Here is an 8,413-nt window from a genome sequence, read left to right as displayed (position 1 = left end):
AATTCTCGACAAATGAGAAAATGACCGAAGAAAAGAAAAACTGATAGGAGTGTAGTGCAAGGCTGCTGCATAGCAGTACTTTTGTGTTTATAGTGTACAATGCATAAACAATAAATCTCTATTTCTTATATATATATATATATATATATATATATTATATTATAAAAAGCCTCTATCACTTATCAACAATGATGAACAGTAATTTTTGTTCATTCATTTTTTCTTCTTTAATTTTTTTTTTGTTATGTCGCTTTCATACTTTTGTTAAGTGTCTATGGTGTATTTCATTTGTATATTATCGGTACATAATGGTCTTTTTTGTTTGAATCTTGGGAATAGGAATTGGCAAATGGATGGTTTGAGTTTGTGTTAGTCCGATTGGATAAATGTTATCCCTTGGAAAATTTCAGACCACACACACAACTCATTTGTTTTATTCCCTTGTTTGCTCTCTCAACTCAAAGCCTCTCTCTTTTCTCTCTTCCCTCTCTCTCTCTCTCTCCAAAATTTTGCCCCACATCTCCCTTCCAACTCGCGTCGCCGTCTAACTTTGGTAGGGGTAAATCTCTTTCCTCTCTCTCCCCCCTCCTCTGATCGTCATCATCCTACCCTCCACTCTCCCCATCATCGTTTGCCCTTTTGTTTTGTTTTGCTTAATCGCACTGTGCACGACCACCGTAAGCCCCATCACCACTTTGGCGAGGCCAAACCCTCGCCGTAGTCACGCCGGCACAAGCACGGCTGTTGCACGGTGACCTGCACCACCAAGCTGTTACACATTTGGCCATAGGTGGCTATGAAGGTTGGTGGGGTGTGGCGGCATGAAGAGAGAAGTGGAAGGGAAGCTTGCGAAGTGGAATGCCGTAATCCATGTCTAGGGTTAGAAGGAGAAGATGCTGGAGTGTTCTGGGCCGTTGATCTGAGGAAAGGCTAAGATGATGCCAGCACGTTAAAGTGAAGATAAAGACTAGGTTCTAGAAGATGTAATTCGGGAATAAGCCGTTACTCTCTTTTAATTGCTATTGGTTGTTGCCTGAGGGCTTTGTTGTCTTTTTACTAGAATATTGTTATGTTTGTCAGATACTTATTCTAGTTGGGAAGTTCATTTTCGGTATGCATTTTGTTCAATCAAATTTCATCTTCTTCCTATTATTCTCTTGAGGTTCTCACCCTCAGTGAGTCTTTTTTGCCTTTCTGGGTTCCTAGTTGTTACTAGTGGTATCCAGAGCCTTTGAATCTCCATTACATTTACATTTCCTCAACTATTACTCTAATGGTTGAGGGTACTCACATTACACAGCTGCAAGAGGGATTAAATTCCCTTAAGAAATCAATCGAAACCCAATTCAAAAATACAGAAACACAATACAAGTCCTTGGAAGCTGATGTGAAGGCCGTCCACCAGCAGCTTGTTGCGTTGACAATGGAGCTGCAAAAACAAAATAAGCAACGAAACCGTGAGGATTCATCATAAGGTAACCAAGATAATTCTGAACTTCCTTTAGTCCCTGTTGGTGATATAATGGCACGCTCAGTCAGATTGGATTTTCCCAGCTTCAATGGGGAAGACCCGAATGGCTGGCTGTATAAGGTATCACAATTCTTTTCCTTCCACAATACCTTACCACAGTAGCGTCTCAGATTAGCTTCCTTTCATATGCATGGGAAGGCACTCACATGGTTTTAGGCAAAGTTTTGAATATCGTTTCGGTGGCCGTTTTGATCAAGGCATTGGAACGAAATATTTCGGTATCGGTACCGTTTCGTGTACTGCTTCGAATAAATATTTCGGTACCTGTACCGTTTCGATACCGGTACCATTACGTATACCGTTTTGGAATAGTATATACATGGATAAATTACATATATATATATACACAAATTATATTCCAAAATAACAATAAAATAAGTCATAAAACAAGTAATACTATACTTCTCAATACAAGTCTTAAATTTTAACAACACACATACTTGTAAAACTAAATAAGTTCTCAATCTAACTATTAAAATAAAATCACTCATCTTCATAAAAAAGACAATAAGGATCAACATTTGAAATGTTATTCATAATATTTTCATCAATGTCACCATCATCACCGCCGTCTTCCAAATTTAGTGAGTTTAATGGCTCCTCAATACTTGCCCAATCCAAGTCTTCTCCATCAATAAGCTCAGAGTCTTCACCCACCCATTCTTCCATCAAGTCAATATTTTTAAGATTGATTGGATCCAAAACATCTCTACTTTTTTTTTTTTTTATGTTCCTGTCAAAATAAATGTCAAACATATGTGAAAATGTTACATATTTTTCAACAATGAAAAGTATTTGTATTGAAAAAATTTATCTCTCTCATAGCTTCAAGTTATAACGAACAAATACTAAATCATTCAAACGTTTATACTCTAATCTATTTCTCTTCTTCGAATGAATAAACTCAAATGTGCTCCAATTTCTTTCACATCCAGTTGCACTACAACATTGACTTAGTACTCGAACTGTAAACTTTTAAAGCGTTGGAACCTCGTGACCAAAATTAGTCCACCATGCAACTGTAGCAATATTGCAATTATAAATTATAAATTAAATGCAAATAAAAAAATAAAGCAAAAATTAAAGTACAAATTTACACTATTTAACAAATGATATTGATAAATAATAATACCTGGATTAATTTTGTCACGTTGATCGATTGCTAAAGAATGTCCAAAATCGCATTCTGCATTCTTATACAATTCAAGTTCTTCAATGATCTTGTCTTGATTATCGAGATCAAGTTTCATCCTCATAACACAAGCCATAAACCCTCTTGCAACATCATTTTTATTTTTAAAGCAAGGGTTATAGTAAATTGCGGGGTTAAGAAAACAATCCGCCGCATGTAATGGACTATGAAGCTGCTTATCCCACCTAGCATCAATGATCCTGATGAATGGACTGAATACAGTAACTTTGTTATTACATCTCGCTTTTATGTTCTCTTTGACTACTATTGCATCATACAAGTGTCCCATTGCAGGCTTCTCTTCCCTGTCGACAAGTCGTAGAACTCAAACCAAACGCTCACTAACTTTCATAATAAATTGACATTAAGCCCAAAACTCTCTATCTTCTAGAACAATTTCGGCTATCTCCTTCCCTACGTTGCTTTTAGAATGACTTGATGCAATCCATTAATCACAAGTAAACATTTGTTTAAGCTTTTTCTTAAACAAAAGTAAACATTGGATGCTTAAAAAATTTGTTGCAAACCTTGTGACTACAAGACGACATAAATCACGACCTTTGGTGAAGTCTTTCACATCAAAGCCAAAACCCAAGCATGGTTATAAATGAACTTTGTTATCTTTCTTGCCTTTTTTATAGTTTCATCAATAACAGGAAAATGCCTAAGATTAGAAAAATTCTCCAACATCAAATCTATACAATGAGCTGCACAAGGGGACTAATAGAAAGAGCCATACTTCTGATGTAACTTTTTTCCTGCTGCTTTATAACTTGCATCATTGTCCTTTATGAATTGCACAAGATTCTCAACTCCAGCTTCTTGAACTACTTCATCAAAGATGTTTTTTTCCCTACAGCTTTATAATTTGCATCATTGTCCGTTATGAACTGCACAAGATTCTCAACTCCAACTTCTTAAACTACTTCATCAAAGATGTTAAATAATGTTTCAGAATCTTTTCTAAGGCCTGATATATCAATAGATTTCAAGAACATTGTACCTTTTAGGCAATAAACTAGAAAGTTGATTATTGGTTGTTGCCTTTGGTTTGTTCAACCATCTGCCATTAGTGAACAGCCAGTCTCATTTCAAATATTTTTAATTTTTTTGCAGATAATTTTGAACCTCATTCACAGAATTCTTTAACAAATTTCCTCTCAACTCATATTAAGAAGGACCCTTGAATCCTGGCCTAATGGAAGCAGTGACATCTATAGCTGGTTGATAAAACTTGGATTGAGTTGCATTGAAAGGTAGATTAGCATCATACCACCAGTGTGCTATAACCATCTTTGCTTTGTCAATCATCTCCTTCAAACACATAGCACTCTTAATAGAAGGTTGAGACCCAGGAGTTGTTCTTGGGGCAAAAAATTTACTCAATCCCCTCGCTGACTTTCCACTTCCACATTCTTTTTCCATCCCCTTACTTTTTGAATTCCGATAGTATTCCTCAATATTATCACCAATATCATTATCATCAAATGTTAAATCAACATGGCCTCCAATCTCTAACCTTATTTTTCTTTTCTTCTCTTTACCTTTTTCATTTCATTAATCAGCTCCTTCATTTGTCATTTCACATCATCAGAGACCTTTTTACATATTTCTACATTGCCTGGAATCCCAGTTAGATAATACTTCAACCGAGTGATTCCACCACCTCTAATTAGTTTATTACAGTAGACACATTCAGTATTATTTCTTACCCCTGGCACTACACGTGCATGGGCCCATACTGGATCTTCTGATCTCGCAGGAGCAAGTGTTGTAGATGTAGCACCGGTTGATTGACAACTAGACATTTTTATACTCCTATATAATAATTTATAATTCAACACTTATTCAAATTCGAATTCAAGTGTTCAACACTTAACAGATGCATGTAAAAGTAAAACGGTACAACTATTGGTGATGAGCAAAATATCTTTTTTTGTGGAATTTTCTAAGAAGTTTAGAATTCATATTGTTAAGCAAGCAAGAAAAAAAAATGATAAAACTTTTGTATGGGCCCTGTTTTCTTTTCTATTGATCATTATTGCTATGTTTAATCAAAATTCCATATGGGTAGACCCTAGCACATTAATCTAGATTCCAGAATGCACACAAAGTCTGAAAGTCATGTCCATACAACTAGCTAGGGCTCAAAATAAACTTAACATAATTTATCAAATGGATTCAAAGAATCAAAAATCAAAACACAAATTAACCTATCAGTCAATTTCTCCCAGGGGCATTTCAGAAATCAAAGTCCAGACATAGGAAATAATCAACAAAGGAATGGAACAAAAATTAGAGGAATATCCAAAAATGAATACATCATACCTTCAGGAAAATCAAAAAATAATCAACTTAAGTTGCTGAATTGCTGGTGCGTACTGCGTACTGCGTACTGCGTACTTGCGTAGGCCAAAAGAAAAAAGGAAGATGAAAAGAAGTTGAAGTTTGAAGAAGAAACGAAACGAAGAAAAGAAGTTGAAGTCTGAACCAAGAAGAAGTTGGCGAGATCCAGAGCTCCAGACCAAAGAAGAAGAAGGAAAAAAAAAGTAAAAAGTAACCCTAAGGCCTAAATATTTAAATTCCATAAATGCCCCTTACTTTTACTTAAAATTACAAAAACGCCATAGGCCCATAAATACATTCAAAACTTTGGATTTAGTACCGGTCGAAATGGCCATTTCGGCCGAAAACAGGCATATCGGCCGAAACACCTTGGTATGGCCAGTATTTAGGCCTGTAAGAAACAATAGACTTACTTGTACCGGTTGTGTTATGGAAATGAAATATTTCGACCGTACCAGTCGGTACGGCACGAAATTCAAAAGCTTGGTTTTAGGACCTTGATGAATCAGGAGTGTTGGGTGATTAGGATTCGTTTGTAAAAGCGTTGTTGATTCGTTTTGGTCCTAGTTGTTATGATGATCCAATGGAAACCTTAACTAGACTAAAACAAACAGCTTCGGTTGAGGAGTATAAGTCTCAGTTTGAAAATCTTTCAAACAGGTTACGTGGCCTTTCCGAGACTTATAAATTAAGTTTTTTCCTTAGCGGACTTCGTGAAGAAATCCGCCTCCCTGTTCGCATGTTTAACCCCCACAATCTCCTTACTGCCTATAGTCTCGCCAAAATCCAAGAAGAAACCGTTAACCTCACCAAAAGATCTCCCAAGTTTTTTACCCATAATCCAGAACCTGGACTACTCAAGCCACCATTCAACCCCCCTGAATTTCCCAAGCCACCACAAAGAACCCTACCAGTCCAGAAAATTAACCAACACCAGATGCGTGAGAGAAGAGAAAAGGGCTTTGTTACTATTGTGAATCTAAGTTGAGTCCAGGCCACAAATGTCAAAAGCCAAAATTACATTTGATTGAAGAAATTTATGAAAAGCCCATAACTGAAATAAAAGATGAGGAAAAGGAAGATAACAAGGAGTTAGAAAGTGTATTGGTGGTTCCAAGGGCAACCCTGAAATATCTTTGCATGCCATCTCTGGCTTAGTAAACCCAAGAACTATGCGCATTAAGGCTAAGGTTGGGAATTGTTGGATTGTGGTACTTATTGACACGGATAGTACACACAATTTCCTAGACTTGGAAGTGCTAAGAAAGACTTTGTTACCTCTAGAAGAATCTATGAAGGTGCAAGTGAAAGTGGCAAATGGTGATTTGGTTAGAAGTGAGGGCTGGGTCCCGAAAGTGCCTTTGTTTAAACAGGGCCTATACATTGAAACAGAAGCTTATATATTAAGCTTAGCTGGTTGTGACATGGTGTTGGGAGTGGCTTGGTTACAAACTACAGGCCCTATTTTGTAGAATTTTCAAGAATTAACAATGCAGTTTGATGTGGTAGGAAAAAATAGTAACACTCAAGGGCTTGATTAATTCCAAATTGATAGAAAAAAGTAAATTACCTACCAGCAATAGTTTGGAGCACAAAGGGGTGGTGTTACATCTTTTGGAAGGTACCACAACAGCCACTGACCTGCTGTCATCTGCACAAATCCAACAACTATTACATCAATTTCAGGATGTCTTTTCTGAACCCAAATCTCTCCCACCCCATAGATCCCACGACCACTCCATTTTATTACAACCTGGAACTAAACCTGTCTTAGTTAGACCCTATCGTTATCCTTTTTTTCAGAATGATGAAATTGAAAAAATTGTGAAAGAGTTACTGACTACAGGGGTTATCAACCTAGCCAAAGCCCTTATTCCTCTCCTGTTTTGTTGGTAAGAAAGACCGATGGGTCTTAGAGGCTTTGTGTTGACTACCGAGCCCTCAACAATGTGATATTTAAGGACAAATACCCAATACCTATGGTGGAGGAACTTCTAGATGAACTATGTGGGGCCACAATTTTTTCAAAGCTGGATTTGCGATCTAGTTACTACCAGATCAGAGTGCAACAAGAAGACATCCCCAAGATAGCCTTTCGTACTCACGAATGCCACTGAGTTTTTAGTCATGCACTTTGACTTGACTAATGCTCCCTCTACATTCCAAAGTCTAATGAATGTTGCTTTTAAACTTTATCTAAGAAAATTTATCCTTGTATTTCCTTATGACATATTAGTTTACAACAAGACGGAGTAGGAACACTTACAACATTTGGCTGTGACTTTAGAAATCTTAAGGGAGAACCAGCTCTTTGCCAAGAGATCGAAGTGCAGTTTTGGCAGCCTTGAAGTAGCATACTTAGGGCACTTCATCTCAGCCTAGGGTGTTAAGGCTGATCCGGAGAAATTAAGGGCCATGGTTGAATGGCCACGACCATCGAATCTCAAATCATCGAGGGATTTTTTGGGCCTTACTGGGTACTACCGACGTTTTATCAAGGGCTATGGGGGAATTGCAGCCCCCTTGACAGACCTCTTAAAGAAGAATGGTTTTAATTGGAATTCCGGGGCTAAGTTAGCATTTATGCAATTGGAAGATGCAATCATGAACCGCCTGTGTTGGCACTACCTAATTTCTCACTTCCCTTCTACATAGAGTGTATTGCCTCAGGAAGAGCAGTGGGTGTAGTTTTATTGCAACAAGGACATCCCATTGCCTTTTATAGCCAGGCTCTAAAAGGCAAGGCTTTGTTATTGTCGATGTATGAGAAGGAGCTGTTTGCACTGGTTTCTGCAGTGCAAAGATGGATGCCCTACTTGTTAGCAGCTCAGTTTGTGGTGAAAACAGACTAGAAAAGTTTAAATTTTTACTGGATCAGCGTGTGGGTACGCCTATGCAGCAGCAATGGGTTTCCAAGCTAATGTGTTATGATTTTCTAATTGAATATAAATGAGGCAAGGAGAATCGAGCAGTAGATGCTCTGTCACGAAGGTTTGAGAAGGGTAATCCAGTAACTATGGCCCTAACTATGGTCTCAGTCCCTACTCTAAAACTAGTTGATGAGTTGCAAGGACTTTATTCTGTTGACATAGATATTTAGAAGCTACTGCAGCAGCTGTCTCAAAGGGCCTTAACCCCCTATTACACTCTGAGGAATGGGCTCTTGTACTATAAGAGCAGGCTTTGTATACCCAATTCTAGACCCTTAAAGCTGAAACTCTTGGAGGCCCTTCACAACAGCCCAACAAGAGGTCATTCAGGGTTTGACAAGACCTTACACAGGGTGCAGATGGAATTCTTTCGGCAAGGACTCAAGGCTGATGTAAATGAGTTTATTCAATAGT

At 37.7% G+C, this 8,413-nt stretch overlaps 1 long non-coding RNA gene across 1 annotated transcript; it reads right to left on the bottom strand.

The window, feature by feature from the left end:
- Positions 1-1,236: 1,236 nt before the first annotated feature.
- On the bottom strand, positions 1,237-7,105 carry LOC121257836. Its single transcript, XR_005939288.1, has 2 exons — positions 6,640-7,105; positions 1,237-1,429 (listed from the first exon to the last, which is right to left on the bottom strand). It is a non-coding gene; the product is annotated as an uncharacterized LOC121257836 (long non-coding RNA).
- Between the last annotated feature and the right edge of the window lie 1,308 nt (positions 7,106-8,413).

Source organism: Juglans microcarpa x Juglans regia, chromosome 3S (assembly GCF_004785595.1).
Source record: "Juglans microcarpa x Juglans regia isolate MS1-56 chromosome 3S, Jm3101_v1.0, whole genome shotgun sequence".
Lineage (NCBI taxonomy): Eukaryota > Viridiplantae > Streptophyta > Magnoliopsida > Fagales > Juglandaceae > Juglans > Juglans microcarpa x Juglans regia.
This window is presented reverse-complemented; position numbering and strand designations above follow the sequence as displayed.